At 33.3% G+C, this 11,197-nt stretch overlaps 1 non-coding gene across 1 annotated transcript; it reads right to left on the reverse strand.

Moving 5' to 3' along the window:
• Positions 1 to 2,090: 2,090 nt before the first annotated feature.
• LOC134244346 (U4 spliceosomal RNA) lies at positions 2,091 to 2,229 on the reverse strand. The gene has a single exon (XR_009987270.1). It is a non-coding gene; the product is annotated as a U4 spliceosomal RNA (small nuclear RNA).
• Between the last annotated feature and the right edge of the window lie 8,968 nt (positions 2,230 to 11,197).

Below are 11,197 nucleotides of genomic sequence, written 5' to 3' on the forward strand. Positions count from 1 at the left end.
TTTATCATAATAGTTCCATGACGTCACAATTAAAACACATCTTTGACGTCATAGTTACAAAATACGACACCGATCCCGATGATTTTTAAAAATAACATAATCACCCTCTTCCCCAAAACAAGAGTTTTATCATTTTACATTAAAACAAACACCAAATAAACAAAGTGTTAAAGAAGAAAAATTTGATAGTGAAGAATCGAATTTGATGATATCAGAGACATAAATAACGTTATGTTATTTATGAAACGAAATTGTATAAAGAAAGGTCAGATGAAGAGGTAAAATGGGCGTTCTAAAACAGTAATTTTAGAATCAAGACACTGTGACTTTACTGTTAATCTCAGTCAACTTTCTACAATCAATTGCGTAAATTTTACACAGGTACTTGTGGACAGGACCCCCCCCCCCACCCCCGATATTCAACCCCTGGGCTTATTGGAGATTTTTTTTAAAAAGTATATTTATTACACTTATTCATCATGTGTACAATATGAAAAAATCGTCAAAACCCCAAAACAATCGCTCCACAAAAAAAATACCCCACTATACATTATACTCCTTATAATGTATAGTGGGGTATTTTTTTTGTGGAGTGATTGTTTTGGGGTTTTGATGATTATTTCATTATGTACACATGATGAATAAGTGTAATAAATATCATTTTGAAAAAAATGTCCAATAAGCCCAGGGGTTGAATATCGGGGGGGGGGGGGGGGGGGTCCTGTCCACAAGTACCAGTGATATTTTAGTGTTGTATTAATTGAAGCTTATACATTTTTAAACAATATTTTATTCACAGTTGTAAAAGTGAATCAAGGTCAATGTGATATTTTTGTTGAATCGTGTTTTATTCAGATTGTAGGAATCTAAAGAATATTCTGAAAGGTTACTTTTTCCGATGCTCTGTCTGTTATTTTTTATTATTTAGAAGTTTAAATATACTGAAAGGAAAAAGAAACGCAGGGTAGCATAATTTTCGATAAAAAATTGACCATATGACCGAAAATTACGAAAATTGGTCAGAAGGGAAATTTAGTTACTGTGCATCAAAATCAGTATTCAGAATTACTCAATCGTAAAATTTATGACGTCACGTAGGGAAAACGCTAAAAAGCCCAAAACACGTGCAATTTGATAACGACGAGTTTGTCAACAAATCTTGTTGCATTATTTGATGCATATGAAGTATGTACATCGTTTTTCATTATTAAGAGACATTATGAATTTATTGCAATCTTGGCACAGTTTACGGAAGTTCAATGGGGTCTTGTTTTCGAATTGCCTAATTAATGAAAAAGGTAACAACGGTTTACTAAGCAGTCTCTTGTAAATTTCCCCCCATAAAACGTTTTAGCCGTTGTGAGAGAGGGTCTGGAGTGGTTTTCAATCAACCGTGACGATGACGGTAACGCGAAACAGAGTCATATTACGAGCGAGTTATTCGTCCTGCCATCTCTTAAATCGCCACCTTACTACCACAAAAACAGCTATTTATAGAGTAGATGATTATAATCAATACATTCATACGAAATTTGAAAGAAAACATTTCTGCAATTTGGTTTTTTGAGCCAGTCAACTTACGGTTGTATTCCTCTCACTGGCGCATGCGCGCGCCGTTTGACTTAATTTTTTGCGTGGTTACCCATGCTTAATATAGCCAGGATTTGAAAGATAAACACTCTGATGAAATTCCATGCAAAGGAGAAATAAGACTGACAAATGCACGAGACAGACATTGAAGATAATGAGAGTTTTCGATTTTCACTTTTGGGGGGTATCGTCATTTGAGCTTCAATAACTTATGAATAACTAGACAAAATCATATGAGAATTTGGTTTTATCTTTTTGAAAGATGATTTTAAAAGGTAGATAGGAAAACTAAAAAGTATTTTAAGAAAAACAAATTTAATTCACCTCAAAAGTTTACCCTGCGTTTCTTTTTCCTTTCAGTATATATTTCTTAGACCTCTACGCTCAAATGGCGAATTTTATTTCTCTCGTTTTATTGACATACATATGAATATAATTTACACGGCGGATGGTAGCGTGTATTATTCTATGATAATTCTTACATTATTTGTTTATGGTTGCTCCCGTAGGAGCGTTCAAAAATTGCGCTAGCGGCCATGTTTCAGGCCACTGCGCGGGGTATTGGGTATAGTTTTCAACTAGCAATAACCACGCCTCGGATTAACCTCATCGGCTATGGTACCGCCACTGCGCAAAGCTAATACTAGTAAGGTACAAAATGACTTATAAAATATAACGGTTCTTAAACTGTATAATGTTTTTAATAAAAAATTAAAAGTCTTTTCTTACTACTCTTTTCATGAAAAATAATTTCTTGCGAATTTAAAGAAATACATAAAGTAAAAATAATTGAAAAATAAAAATGTATAAATAAAATCAAAATATTAACAAAAAAGCAAATAAAGTTTAGTTTTTACGTGAAATCATCAAAGGGAAGTAAAAAGACAGGTGTTCTATAAATATGCACGAGTAGTGGAGTTATCTTTCCTATCTAAGCAAAAGTACTAGTATGTCACAGCACCTTTACATTCATTGGGACTATTAAATATCACCTTCGGTAAAATCCAGTGGTCATGTTTGGTTACTTAATTAATTCACATGTATCCTTTTTTAAATGTTGTTCCTATCACAGCACAAAATGCTACATGGTTTCCATTTAAATCTTAAATAACTTTTAAATTAAAAAAAAAATAGAGAGAGAGAAAGAGAATCGTATTATTTTCTGTAACACAAAGGTCAGTGATCTATTTATATTTATAAAGGAAAAAAAACCGGTTAGCTTGCATAATTAGACTGAAATACTGTATTTTTGACACTAACAAGTGCACTGTTCTGAAAGGTAAAATAAAAAAAAAAAAAACTTTTTATTGTAATCCATGAGTCATAGCGTAAATTTTGTACCAAAAAGTCTTTAGTCATAAAAAGAAATTCAAGCTCTGAAATTTTTTATTTGATAAAATAAATACATATTTTTTCTCTACAATTAAGATCATTCACACTGATTGCTAAGCATACATGTGTTCCTTAACGCAATGAAAAAAAAAATTGTCTATACTATCTTAAAGATACTTGTTGGAGAATATGAAAAAAATGTTTTAGTCGTATTAAAGATTTTTTGTGAAAATTCCACGTGGTCAATTCATGCAGAGTCTGCCATCTTCTGCACATTTCTCGACTAGGAGGAACCGATCGAAAACTCTGCTCAGAAGATTGTTTTGCAGTTCATTATTCTTTGAATATTCTAGTGAGCTGTTGTCAATAATGTCCTGCACCAATATGAATATAATTTACAGGTCTGTCAGATCAAATATTTGAAAAATGAATTTAACAAAAGCTAACATGCGTTGAACATTTATGAAAAGAACATGTTTGTGAAACAAGATGGTAAATTTTAAAACGCTGAGAATACAGATGAAATCGCGTCTTCTGTTTTCTTTTTCTTTTGGGGGGGGGGGGGGGGGGGGGGGGGGGGGGGGGGGGGGGGGACTAAATACGATTTACACATCACTATTGTCTATAATGCCTCTATTTTCTTTCGAGACCTCATTTTCTTGCATAAATCGATTTTTTTGGGGGGGGGGGGGGTATGACGACCTTTATCAAGTATTCAAGTATTCTTAATACATGTACCTCTTTGGTATTTTGCTTGCTACAAACTGAAAGAGGTCAAAATATTTTTTTTTTTTTTTTTTTTTTTTTTTTTTTGAACTTTTTTTTTATAATTTATTGTATTTTTGAAAACATTTTTTACAAAATGACAAACATTGAAAGAGAGAGAGAGGGGATAGAGAGAGAGAGGGGAATAGAGAGAGAGGACAGAGAGAGAGAGAGAGAGAGAGAGATTATTAAGAAAATAAATCAGTTAATGGTCTCCAGCTTTCATCAAAAGATTCTTTTTCATTATTTTTATAAGATATATATTTTTGTAAATCATACATTGTCTTAATAGAGGATATCAAACCACCTAAGGAGATGTTTCTGTTTGTACATTTGTATAGATAGATATAATGTTTTATTTGTAAGGCAATAATATTTTTAAGCTTATCAGTTTTCTTCACAGAGCCCAATAAAAAATCTTTTTTTGAAAAAGATATAGAGGTGTGGATTTTATTGAAACAGTAGTTTGCAAAATTTTCTAGAAGAGACTGAACATGTTCACATTCCCACAACAGATGTTCTATGGTTTCAGTTTCTTTTTTACAGAAGGTACTTTTTTTATCATCAGTTGTATTAATTTTGTGTAGGAAGGAATTTGTCGCTAGTATTTTATGGTTTATTCTAAATTGGAACCACTGAAGTTTGGTGTTTTTTGTACATTTGAATGGAAGTAAATAGATTATCTCCCATTCATCATTGCTCAAATCAAATATTCTATTCCAAGAGATTTTTCCCAATGGTTCAATTTTTTGTCGAATAAGTATTTCATATAAATCATGTGATTTCTTTGCATTCAGGAGCAAATAAACATTATCTGGGATATATGGGTAAGGTTTCTTTGATAAGTTATTTTGATCTCTGTTAATCTTTCTTAGCCATTCTAATATAGATGCCTTTATGCCACTATATTCTAGAAAATGTGTTTTTATCCCGTATTTCATATGTAGATCATTCAAACTCATAAATGTCCCATCTTCATTGAGTAAGTCATTTATACATAAAATGTTACAAGAGACCCATTTTTTATAGAAGAATGGCTTTTTATTAATGATTAATTTTTTATTATGGAATAATGGTTCTAAGGAAGTCAGTGTATCATTTTGTAATGATTTGTCACAAAAGCTTAGCCATGCATGTAACACGTCCTTCCAAAACTTATTTTTTAAATTATTGATTTTTTTGACAACATACTCTTGCCCACAACATACAATTTTTTTAATGTCAATATCTAAAAAGGAGTCTAACCCATTGTCCCGCAGTAATAATTTTTTCATCCAAACTAGTTTTAAGGACATAATGAACTCTCTTACACTAATCATCTTAAAGCCCCCTTCTTTGTAATTCATTACACAAATTTTTCTTTTTAGTCTTGAAATATTAGTTCCCATTACAAAAGTATAAAATAGATTTTCTAATTCTTTCATTTGAATTTCAGAGGGACTTGGGAGAGATGCAAAAACATGATTTAAGGTTGGCAATAAAAGAGTTTTTAGAACTGTTACACGACCCAGAGGAGTTAAATTTCTCTTGTTCCAGTGTTGCATTAATTTTTTTTTATATTACTTATTTTTGATGCATAATTAAGCATAAATATATTTTTCATGTCTGTTTCAAAAATCAGTGCCTAATAGTTTAAAAGTTACTTTTCCCCACTCTAACATATGATCTGTACTTAAGGTATCCATGCTGCCTTTTTTGGACCCAATCCAGACTACTTGAGTTTTACTGTAATTTATATGCAGGCCTGACATATTCGCAAATCTTTTAAGAGTAGTGAGACTTGTTTGGAGTGATCTTTCACTTCCATCTAATATTAAAGATGTATCATCTGCCAACATGCTTAACTTTTTTTCAGTATTCATAAACTTTATCCCCTTTATATTCTTATTGTTACGAATGCTGATTGCAAGGATCTCTGCACAAATGAGAAATAGATATGGAGACAAGGGGTCTCCTTGACGACAGCCTCTGTGTAGGTTAAAAGATTGTGATAAATTTCCTCCTTGATTAATAGAAGCTGTAATATTTGTGTAAAAAATATCAACCCATTTTCTAATAGAATTGCTAAAATTAAAAAATTTAAGAGATTTCTGTATAAAAGACCAAGACAAGGAATCAAAAGCTTTTTCAAAGTCCACCAGGAGCAAAAGTCCAGGTATACTTTCTTCTTCTGTATATTGCATGATATCATATATAAGTCTTATATTTTCAGAAATATTTCTTCCTTGTATAAAACCAGTTTGATCTGGATGGATAATTTTATCGAGATATTTTTTCATTCTATTAGCAATTGAGCCTGATGCAATTTTATAAACAGTATTAAGCAGCGAAATAGGTCTCCAGTTTTTTAGATATTGTCTGGGTTTATCACCTTTTGGTATACAGGTTATTATACCATGTCTTTGTGTAATACTTAGCGTCTTATTTTCATAGGCATAATTAATGGACCTTACTACAAAAATACCAATGGACTTCCAAAATACCTTAAAAAACTCTGATGTAAATCCATCTGAACCTGGCGATTTATTTGATTTCATATTGCGGAGCGTTTCTGAAGCTTCATTTAATGTTATTTTACCTTCTGTCTCCAAGGACTCTAATTTTGAAAGTTTAGCAATGTTTGGAAAATTTAATTCAACATCAAGATCATTGATATCATTTATAGAACTGTCTATGTCTCTGTATAAGTATTCATAGTATTTTTTAGCTTCATTCAAAATCTCGGCCTGCTTATAAATTATGTTACCATTTTCTAATTCTATTTTTGGAATGATCTTGCTTGTGAAATTTCTATTCTCTAAGTTACAAAAATATTGTGACGGTTTTTCCCCTTCTTCTACCCATCTTGCCCTAGATCTTATTAAAACACCCCTCATCTTTTGTTTTCTTATATCTTCTAATTCCTTATTTTTTTCCTCTAAGAGTTCAACATTGTCAGCAATAGTATGTATTGTTTCTTCAAGATATTTTATTTCTTCTACAAGTTTTTCTTCTTTTTGTTTTGTTAGTTTCTTTTTGTATGAGGAATAGGAAATACATTTTCCTCTTATTTCCATGAGAAGGGTTTCTAAAAACAATTGATCATTTATCGTAAAGACTAATTCTTCATCATTAACTTGCTGTAAGTTTTCCATTAAATATATAGGTACAGCATACTGTTTCTTAACATTATTAATGATTTCATTTATAGTATTAAGAAATTTCTCATCACTAAGAAGGGAATTATTAAATTTCCAAAGACCTTTACCTTTTTTAAAATCATTAAAAGCTAAAGATAAACTAATCATGGAATGATCAGACCTATAACATGTTTCAATTGTACATCCTACTGCACTTGGCAATAAATTTTCTGAGATCAGAAAGAAATCAAGCCTGCTTTGTTTTAATGGGTTTTTTTTCCTCCATGTGTATCTTGGAGTATCTGGATGAAATTGTCTATATATATCGATATAACCCCCATCTTCCATAAAGTCAAGGACCTTTTGCCTTGCGTTTGGATTATTTATATGTTTGTAATTATAATAATCAATATCTGGGTTCAATACAAGGTTGAAATCACCACATACAATGACATTATCACAGTTAAAATCATCTATACAAGTTTGTATGTTTTCATAGAAGTCTGGATTATCATTATTTGGGCCATAAATATTACAAAGAAGCAGCTTTTTTTCCTCTGTTTTAAATTCTAGAAAAAGATAATTTCCGTCAGCATCCCCTTTTTGTTTTAAAGTCTGTATATCAAAGTTATTATTAATAAGAATAGCTACTCCCCTCGAATTTGAGGAAAATGAGCTGAAATAGCAATCAAAACCCCATAGATTTTTAACATCATTCTCAGAGTTGGGAGTAAAATGAGTGTCTTGTAAACAGTACATATTATAATTCAATCCTTTTAAAAAATTAAAAACATCTCTACGTTTGTTGATATCCCCTAAACCCTGACAATTAACCGATAAAATTTTTAAGTTCATCATTAAGTTTAACTGTTATCAAGTTAACATTACCTTTGAGTGAGTGGAGCCATTGTACTTTGAGAGAAGGTGATAGAGAAAAGAGAGAAAGAGAGAGGAAAGCATAGGAAAGAAGAAAGAGAAAGGAAACGTATAAAAAACACATTTTCGGTTCAAAAATGGTTGGTTAAGTCCCTAAAGCCTTTCACATAATCAATGTTCTGCGTTGTAATTTGTAGTCAAACGATACCGGAACAGTGTCTACGAATACTAGTATAGAGAGTTCTGAACGTGGCAAAGAGATATCCGGAATAGTTTTCTGTTCATTTTTCACTTTCTTCTATCTTTTCATCGATATCGTCTAGGATGTCAAATCTAACTCTCTGTTTATTGTTCGTTAATTCACCATAGACGCTGCCGTTGAAATACCATGCGTTACTAATCCTGCGATGTTTTTTCAGGCGTTCGATTAGTATAGCATTCTGCCTTGTAACGTCGTCTGAGAGCCAGAGTTCTCCGTTCGTCAAAATATTTCATCTGATTCTCGATTTTGTTAGATGTCCAATTACCTGTTAAGACACAGTGCTGCTCTTTCCTAACACTCTTTATCTTTTAATAGTTTCCTCTGGCGGCCATAGGAGACGTACATTAGGTGCAATTGCATCCTTCTTACGAAAAGAAAAAAAAAATCAAAATTTGGGTGCCAAAATTAATTCATTATTAATCTATTCTATTAATCTACGGCCTCATGCAGATGCGTGGCCAGGCGTACGTTTGTAAGCACAACGTCCACATCATTTTCTTTCTGAAAAAAAGAAAAAGAAATGAGAGGAGTTGTATGGGCAGCGGAAAGGGCAAAAATTACCATAATGAGAAAACAAACAATTATTTTCATTTCAATGACCATAAAAACTTAACAAATGATATACAATGCATAATCAACAGACCTTTTCGCAGAACAAATATACATTAAAGCAAAATCAGCAACCACGTACGTAACAAACATATATAAATGCAAAACCAACGATCATCTTTGCAGTACAAACGTACATAAAAACACGACAAACGAAAACAAGAGGCCCAGGGGCCACAGCGCTCACCTGAGCACATCAGCTAGGAAAAAACACATCAGATCAGAACTGAAAGTTAATTTAAGTTGGGGGGGGGGGGCTTGAATTTTAACCCCCAAGGGGATCATAATTTGAACAAACTAGAATCTACATTACCTGAGGATGATTCCATACAAATATTACTAATCCTGGCTTTGAAGTACTTGAAAAGAAGATTTTTAAAGATTTTTCCTATATATTCCTATGTAAAACTTTGATCGGCCATTTTGGCCCCGCCCTACCCCCGGGGGTCATGACTTGAACAAACTTGAATCTACACTACCTGAGGATAATTTCACATGAGTTTCATCTTTCCTGTTTCAATGGTTCTTGAGAAGAAGATTTTTTAAGATTTTTCCTATATATTCCTATGTAAAACTTTGATCGGCCATTTTGGCCCCACCCTACCCCCGGGGTCATGACTTGAACAAACTTGAATCTACACTACCTGAGGATGATTCCACATGAGTTTCATCTTTCCTGGCCCAGTGGTTCTTGAGAAGAAGATTTTTAATGATTTTTCCTATATATTCCTATGTAAAACTTTGATTGGCCATTTTGGTCCCGCCCTACCCCCGGGGGTCATTTTGAACAAACTTGAATCTACACTACCTGAGGATGATTCCACATGAGTTTCATCTTTCCTGTTTCAATGGTTCTTGAGAAGAAGATTTTTAATGATTTTTCCTATATATTCCTATGTAAAACTTTGATCGGCCATTTTGGCCCCGCCCTACCCCCGGGGGTCATGACTTGAACAAACTTGAATCTACACTACCTGAGGATGATTCCACATGAGTTTCATCTTTCCTGGCCCAGTGGTTCTTGAGAAGAAGATTTTTAATGATTTTTCCTATATATTCCTATGTAAAACTTTGATCGGCCATTTTGGCCCCGCCCTACCCCCGGGGGTCATGACTTGAACAAACTTGAATCTACACTACCTCAGGATGATACCACATAAGTTTCATTTTTCCTGGCCCAGTGGTTCTTGAGAAGAAGATTTATAAAGATTTTTCCTATATATTCCTATGTAAAACTTTGATCGGCCATTTTTGCCCCGCCCTACCCCCGGGGGTCATGACTTGAACAAACTTGAATCTACACTACCTGAAGATGATTCCACATGAGTTTCATCTTTCCTGGCCCAGTGGTTCTTGAGAAGAAGATTTTTAAAGATTTGTTCTATATATTCCTATGTAAAACTTTGATCGGCCATTTTGGCCCCGCCCTACCCCCGGGGGTCATGACTTGAACAAACTTGAATCTACACTACCTGAGGATGATTCCACATGAGTTTCATCTTTCCTGGCCCAGTGGTTCTTGAGGAGAAGATTTTTTAAAAATGCCAATAATTTTTCTCTAAATCATTATTATCTCCCCTTGGAAAAGGGCGTGGCCCTTCATTTGAACAAACTTGAATCCCCTTCACCCAAGGATACTTTGTGCCAAGTTTAATTGAAATTGGCCCAGTGGTTCTTGAGAAGAAGATGAAAATGTGAAAAGTTTACGACAACGACAACGCCGACAACGACGACGACGACGACAACGCCGACAACGACAACGACAGACAACGGACAAATTGTGATCAGAAAAGCTCACTTGAGCCTTTGGCTCAGGTGAGCTAAAAAGTTAACAAACGTGCACGCGGTAAATCTAGTCTTCCAGACTCCCGGCTCCCGACAGTCACGGATTTTTTTTTTTTTTTTTTTTTTTAATTTTGATTTTGTTTTTTGTCGGCGCACAGAAACTCTTCAAACTTCTCACGCACATTTTCTTTTTAAATTAATTCAATAATATGTAAAAACTTAAACAAATTTTGCGTAATTATTACTGAATCAGCAGTATCACCTTCAAAAAAGCGGTAAATGTAGTACTCTTTTATAAATATGAAAACCAAAAACGGACATCGATACAGAGAGACGTAAGGTGTCGTAGATGGAATTAGTATTTCAGTGAAAATTGGTGGTGTTAGAAAAAAATGAAAATTTAAATTCATAATATCAAAATGATTTGATTTCAAAAAATGATTTGATTTCATAAATATAGCTAAATCTAACATTGTACTTATGGTAAAATCATGCAAAATGAAAGTATTTCATTGTTATACATTGACGTAGCATCGTTTTTGAAAGGAGGGGGTAACCATGCAGAGAGAAAAAAATCAATCTAGCTGAAAAAAGATTTAAAAAATTGACAAGCAAAAACAAATAGGAAATCAAAATGAAATAGCCCAAACTCGAAAATCCTATTTCGTGTGTGTGAGTGAGGGTGTGTGTGTGGTTGGGGGGGGTGGGGGGGTGGGGGTAGGTTCAACTTCTTTCAGTACCAATTTCTTTCCTAATATACATTTTGTTATACGTCACTGGTTTACATTGACTATTGCTGACATTGTTTTTCTAAGTGCATTACATTCTTCTACTCTAACCAAATATTTTACTATACTTT

Source organism: Saccostrea cucullata, unplaced genomic scaffold (assembly GCF_032062105.1).
Source record: "Saccostrea cucullata isolate Sc308-1 unplaced genomic scaffold, CSIRO_AGI_Scuc_v1 ctg788, whole genome shotgun sequence".
In the NCBI taxonomy this organism is placed as follows: domain Eukaryota; kingdom Metazoa; phylum Mollusca; class Bivalvia; order Ostreida; family Ostreidae; genus Saccostrea; species Saccostrea cuccullata.